Source organism: Megalobrama amblycephala, linkage group LG17 (assembly GCF_018812025.1).
Source record: "Megalobrama amblycephala isolate DHTTF-2021 linkage group LG17, ASM1881202v1, whole genome shotgun sequence".
Classification (NCBI taxonomy): Eukaryota; Metazoa; Chordata; class Actinopteri; order Cypriniformes; family Xenocyprididae; genus Megalobrama; species Megalobrama amblycephala.
The window spans coordinates 28,355,636-28,363,016 of NC_063060.1; positions in this window are offsets into that span (position 1 = coordinate 28,355,636).

The following is a 7,381-nucleotide window of genomic DNA, read 5'->3' on the forward strand; positions in this document are numbered from 1 at the left end:
CCTGCTCAATGAATGTTAGTCATGGAAGATTCAGAATGTTCAAACATTCACACAGATCAGCTAATTATGCTGTTGTTTTCTCAACACATGATTCAGTGAGTTCTTTGCCAGAGGATGCTCTATCAGTATTCATAAACCTCAATGACAAATATCTAAAACAAAGCCATTCATTTCCACTAAAAGGAACATTTGCTGATGTTGTTTCACTTCCCATCTGCTGATTCAGAAGCAACTCAAACGACAGAGCTAGTCTGTCGAACACAATTTCACTTCAGTCAACACATTTCTGCAGGCCCCTGAATTAGACAAACATTATTCAGCCGAGTGAGAATAAGTATGTTTATGTAAGGGATAATACACACAGTCAACCGGTTGTTATCGCAAAATAAACTCTGATGGGGATCACGATCAGGTCTTGTATCCTTCTAGATTTTGAAGGGGTTTAACTTGCTATAATAACCATCTGACTATACTGTATATTTCCCTGTTTCAAATGAATAAACAAAAGAATAGATTTAGTTTTAGTGTTTAGTTCAAATGACCAATCAAAATCAAGTATTCCAGAGAGCTGTGTTATATTTATGGATGATTAATGTGATAAAGTGATATAAAAGAGTAAGTAAAATAGAAATATCTCTATGTAATTCTCTGAATGTTCCTATTAGAAGCTTTTAAAAGATGCAAAAGTATCACACAATGATCCCATGCAAGATGTGTAGTATATTCCAAGCGTTCTGGCGGTATATGCAGGGTTGCCCGGTTTTCACAATAAAACCCGCCCAATCGCTACCCAAAACTAGCCTAATTGCGTTTCAGGGTGGGTCCCCCAGTAGAAATGCGTTCTGGGGGGTAAAATCCACGTTTTTGGCGGGTTCAGGGGCTAAATATTATGTTATTTGGGGTCGCTTCAACCTGCGGACATGAAAAACAACCCGCGAGAACAGTGTAAAAGTAGCCCAATTCCGTGAAAAAACCGCAGACTTGGCAATACTGGGTATACAATACAAAAAAAAAAAAATTAATGTTCTATTTAACGAAAGCGACATGAAATTCAATGCCTAGAAAAAAAGTATCTATGTACCAACAGCCAAGGTCAGGAGTCAAGGTCATTAAATAGGCCTAATACTACGGTGACCGGGAGGAGACATGTTCGGTTCACTTAGTTTTGTCAAGATATTAATTTGTGGGATTGTCATATTAACTCATGGGAACATGATAGTAAGTTAGCTGCAATGAAAACACTCATATCCTACATGCAACTCCAAATCGGGATGAAGTCCATGGGATTTTGTCCTCAAAATGATTAGAGCGCACATATACCCTCTTTGGGAACTATTTTAACGTAAGTGCTGCAAGCCTTGCTCGTTTTCTCTTGCCACCCTAGCATAAAATGCAAGGCATTCGGTGCCGTACCAATAAGAATTAAATTAAGCAAAGTTTAACACTAATCAAGGATTTGTTGATCTGGGTTTTATTTTAAATCGAGTTGTGTTGCACCACTTAATTTTTAAATGTAGATTAACTATGCAGAAAGACCGTTAGAATGAAAGGGCTGATCAAGCAGCATAGGCAGAGGGTGAACCGACGGCAGACTAAAAAATCCTTAGTGCAACCCACCCTTAAAGTGCCTTAATGTATTAAAACAGTGATATTAAATGATCAAATTCAGTTTAACCCTTTTTGATGGTGCATACTATATACAGGCGAGCAGATGAGCCCAGAATATGAACGCAATCCGTTTTCTTTATAATGGTTTTCGATGGAAAAAATGCTTAAAGGAGTAGTTCACTTTCAAATTAAAATTTCCTGATAATTTACTCGCCTCCATGTCATCCAAGATGTCCATGTCCTTCTTTCTTCAGTCAAAAAGAAATGAAGGTTTTTGATGAAAACATTCCAGGATTTTTCTCCATACAGTGGACTTCAATGGACCCCAAACGGTTGAAGGTCAAAATTACAGTTCTAGTGCAGCTTCAAAGCGTTCAACAGGATCCCAGATAAAAATAATGGTCTTATCTAGAGAAACCATTGCTCATTTTCTAAAAAAAAAAAAGTAAAAATTATATACGTTTTAACCATAAATGCTCATCCAAAGTCCCTTTAAGACAAGTCATTTCACTCGGCGGCCATCTTTGAAACGCCTCTCTGGCATCCTGGGCATCATGCAATCTCTTTGAATGGGGAAACATCAAATTCTCCAAAACTGTTCGCCAACCTTACGATTAAATTTCATATTTGAAATCGCCAATGAAATCTAACAACAACCGGTTCATAAATTTAGTTTCTAAACGCTCGAATCATGACAAAAAAACTGTATTTTTCAGGCTGGATCAAGCTAATGCGCATGCGCAGACGTCTCTTCTGAGGCGCGCGTCTGACTGTTTCTATAGAAACCGGTGATTCTAATGGCCGCTGAAGTGACGCGATGACTTTAGCAGTCGCCGATTGGCTCTTATTTAGAAGGCGGGACTTATTCCGCCATATTGCGCGTTACACTTTCTCCCATTCAAAACAATACGAGTGACACGTCTTGTGTTATTCTATAGTCTTTGTGCTCATCTTGAACTAGCTCTCTTCTTCTTCTCTATTAGAATTCCGACAGTGTAGATGCTGCTAAGTGTATTACTGCCCTCCACAGGTCAAAGTTTGAACTAGTTGTTATATACTTGCATATTGTATATGAGAATTTAGTTCAAACTTTAGTTGAAACTAGTTCAAAGCTAGTTCAAGATGAGCATTTATGGTTAAAACGTATAAAATTTTTAATTGTTTTTAGAAAATGAGCGATGGTTTCTCTAGATAAGACCCTTATTTCTCGTCTGGGATCACGTAGAGCCCTTTAAAGCTGCATTGAAACTGTAATTTTGACCTTCAACTGTTTCGGGTCCATTTAAGGCCACTATATGGAGAAAAATCCTGGAACGTTTTAATCAAAAACCTTCCTTTCTTTTCGACTGAAGAAAGAAGGACATGGACATCTAGGTTGACATGGGGGTGAGTAAATTATCAGGAAATTTTTATTTGAAAGTGAACTAATCCTTTAATGAGAAACCTTGTGCTGCATTAATATTCTGTGTTCATTTGTTTGCCTGTACAAAGTACGCATAATCAATAAGGTGTATTTTGAATTTGGTCAGTCTTACTACAATAGATCTTACTACAAACCTGGCAAAAATGACTGGCGGGCAATGGAGGAAAGCATTGATTTGCCCACCAGGGGGGGCGTTTCCATCAGGGCGTGACATCGCGTGAAAACTATCAATTTGCACTTAGTGTAAATAGATGCTCCGTAACTTACCCCGAAAATCAGGAGGAAATATTAGGTAAATAACACTGATGTAGAAGCACATAACCCTGGCTGTTAGCCTAAACTTAAACATAAACTATAAATCTGATTGGTTGATTGGAATGCTGTTCCATAATCAACAAAGATGTTGATCCAGGAACGTGGATTATTCATACTGTTTTGAATCAAAATATGTGAATCGTGTAGATCCGAAAAAGTTTTCTCACGATCATAATTATCCTTTTGTGGTCCGAAAAAGAAAGAAGGGTGTACGACATTAAAACAACACCAGGGTGAATAAATGACATTCTTCATTTATCAATGAACATCACTGTAACCCTGTGCCACCAAGTGATAAAATACTACTCACTTTTGCTGTTTTCAGTAAAATAAAACACTATGAAGCTCTTACTTGTAGGAAATCATAGCTTAATCTTTTTACAAATGCACTCACATGTAAGGTGAAATTTGGATCGGTCCACCACTTGTCCATTCAGTTCTATTCACACATCACATTAAAGATGTGTCTATGACAGACAATTTAATCACGATCTTATTATGAGAAAAATGAATGAGGGTCTCTTTGTAATTTGTCGTGTGTGACCTGGCTCCGGTCAGCCCGGTGCTCTGGGGTATCTCAGTGTTGACTACAATGCCCATGATGGCCGTTTGACTGACAGCTCCTGGGCAGATGAATCGGGCAGACTGTCACCCCGTATCAAAGCTAGGGCAGGTGCTGACTGAGACAGGCCAAGCATAGCATATAAGCCAACACTAAAATTAACTTTCTCAACACCCCTCTCAGCAGGCAGCCAGAGATGAGACTTTGAAGAAGAAAATGAAGGGGAGAAAGACAGAAAGCAAAAAAAGACAGAGGAGAAGAAAAGCACAGGCACAGCGAGAAAAACGGAGTAAATGGACTTAAGTTCCTGTGGCCGAGCAGCAGGCCTGTGGGTGTTGCAGGCGTATGAAGTTGACTCAGCTCTCAGGTGGAGTGTCAAAGTGACTGGCTCTGAATACATTAGACATGGTGAAATTAGAAAGATACCATGTCACGTTCCTCAGAATGTGCATTTATTAGCTTTCAGCTGCATATAAACAATATCGAGTGAAGTCAAAAATGAGCTCAATAACTGTGCACAGCCATTTTTTATGCTATTATCTATTGATATAATACACACACACACACACACACACACACACACACACACATTGCATTTTTCCACTGTACTACATTTTAATTAGCCATTTGAATTAATTACTATTTAGTTAGCGAGATTCACACTATCATTTTTTTTTAAATAAATGTGTACTTTTATTAACTAAGGATGCATTAAAAGTTCCGTTTTTCGTGGTTTTTTGAAGCTTTGATTGTGTTTATAGTGTGCAATATAACATGTGTTCATGTTTCGCGTGTAAAAAAACACATTATTTTTCACATAATTTACTTATCTGTAAACCGCTGTTTCCACCGTCATAAAAACGGGCTGATGACTTCCTTGTTCTATGAAGTCCCTCCTTCAGAAATACGTAACGAGTTCTGATTGTGCCAGCGGTTCCTGTGTTGTGATTCGACAGCAGTTTAGCGCACCGTGCCCGGAAAAGTCACGCCTCTTACCATAACGTGGAGATGCACGCGCTCAGTGTTATTGTAAACATGTCTTTAATTTTACCCTATCAATTTGAGCCGGAATCAGACCCGGTGATTGGACTGCGGGATGAAAATAACAGCGTTTCGACGACATGGCGACAAACACACTCTACAAACGCAACTCTTGTGTATTCCTGTGGGCGGAGGTTAGTCAAAAAACTGTTTTAGTGACGTCATTAAAGAAGGAAGTAGAGGGATGTAGTCCAAACTGGCCGTTCGATGTAGGCGACTTCTGTTAAATAAAATATCTCGCTTGGCATTGAACTTTGAGCTTTAAAATTTTACAGATTTTATTTATACTCTAACAACAACATTACACACTAACTAAAGTTTGAAACATGGAATCACGAAGAACGGGACCTTTAAATTGATCAAAAGTGACAGTAATCATTCAAAAGATTTCTATTTCAAATAAATGTTGTTCTTTGTGGATCCTGGGAAAATGTATCACGGTTTTCACATAAAAATTAATCTGTTTTCATCATTGATAATTAGAAATGTTTCTTAAACATCAAATCAGCATATTAGAATGATTTCTGAAGGATCATGTGACACTGAAGACTGGAGTAATGATGCTGAAAATTCAGCTTTGCCATGACAGGAATAAATTATACATTAAAATATATTGATATAGAAAACAGTTATTTTAAATTATTTCACAATATTACCGTTTTTACTGTATTTTTAAGAGACTTTAAGAGACTTCTTTTATAAACATTTTAAAAACCTACTGATTCAAAACAGAAAATTCTACTGTACTATATTTTTTATTAGCCCTTTAAATGAATTGCTTTAAAGGTTTCCTTCATCTAGCTGTTTATGTCTTTTAAATTCCCATATATCTACCTGTATTAAAAATAGCAAGAAGATTTGAGTGATTTATCTGTCATATATGTTTTCAGTATGAGGGTCGTGTGTGTACTGGTATTCCCTACGTTATGGGGACCAAATGTCCCCACAAGTACAGTAATGCCAGTAAATTTTGTCCTTGTGGGGACATTTTTTTTAGGTCCCCATAAGGAAACAAGCTTATAAATCCTACAAAATGATATTTTTTGAAAATGTAAAAATTCTGAAAGTTTTCTGTGATGGGTAGGTTTATAGTTAGTGTAAGGCGATAGAATATACAGTTTGTACAGTATAAAAACCATTATGTCTATGGAATGTCCCCATAATGATAGGAATACCAGTGTTTGTGTGTGTGTGTGGTCCTGGTAAACCCTATGGGCACATGAGGAAAACACCTTATAACTCATATTAAATGACGTTTTTTGAAAATTTAAAAATTCAGCAAGTTGTCTGTGATGGGGTTAGGGGATAGAATATACAGTTTGTACAGTATAAAAATGCTTTATGTCTATGGAAAGTCCCCATAAAATATGGAAACCCATGTGTTTTATGATAACACTAGTGATGTGCGTAGTGTTTTTAGATGAATTACCATGAACTGTTAATATCTAAAAATAGGGTAAGTGAGCATTTGCTGCATTATAAACTCTTTTCAAGATTCAGGATTTCCATAGTTGACTCAAGAGAGCGTGTCCCAGTATACCAGCCCAGAGCTGCCCTAAATCATCTTCAGCATATCTTAATGTTCTCCTGCCCTTTGGTCATGGAAATGAAGGTCAGTAGAAAGAATCACTGATTAAATCTCATGTATCAAGGTTTCAACAGCATCTGCATTTTATCTCTAAAACAAATAACCGGACAAACATCTCCACTGGGGAAAATGCTGGTTCCCATCAACAATCAACCCAAGCAGGTCCACTCAGAATGATTATAGGATGTTAAAATAATTAGTTCCCCATTTCCCTCTTTAAATCCATCTGGAAATGGAAATGCCTTTACTTTCTTTGTTTCTATCCTTTTTTTATATTGCTAGTTCCACTGGTATTCAGTTCAAAGGTTATCAAACTGTTTCTGGAGTCTCCTTATTTTAAATAAAATAAGGTTTGTTTTACAGCATAAGTTACAGGTTCAAGCTCTTCAAAAAAAAAAAAAATGTTTTATTAAAATTAAAAAAATGTTTCTGAAAGACTACAATACATATATGTGAGTCTGCGTGTTTGAAGAATCCGACAACCTGCGTCCTTGTATATCCTGTTAGCAATGTACAGTTTCTTACACAGTGAATTCAAAATGCATTGTAGAACATGAAAATCTCTTCAAGTATAACCATAAATCCAAAACCGCCAAACATTAGAGATTTCCAAGGGGAAAAAAATGGCTTGGAAAAAGCTAGGATTTAATACTGAATAGTAGTATTAAATCCTAGTTAGGATTTAATACTACTAAAAATTAGTTTTAATACTGAATAGCAATAGGTTTTAATACTGAATAGCATTATTCTGCTGTATAAGAGTGAACATAGCAACAGAAGAAACTCTTGTGTACTGTAAAGAGAGTGAGTGCTGCCTCCTAGCGGTGAAAAACTATAAAATTAT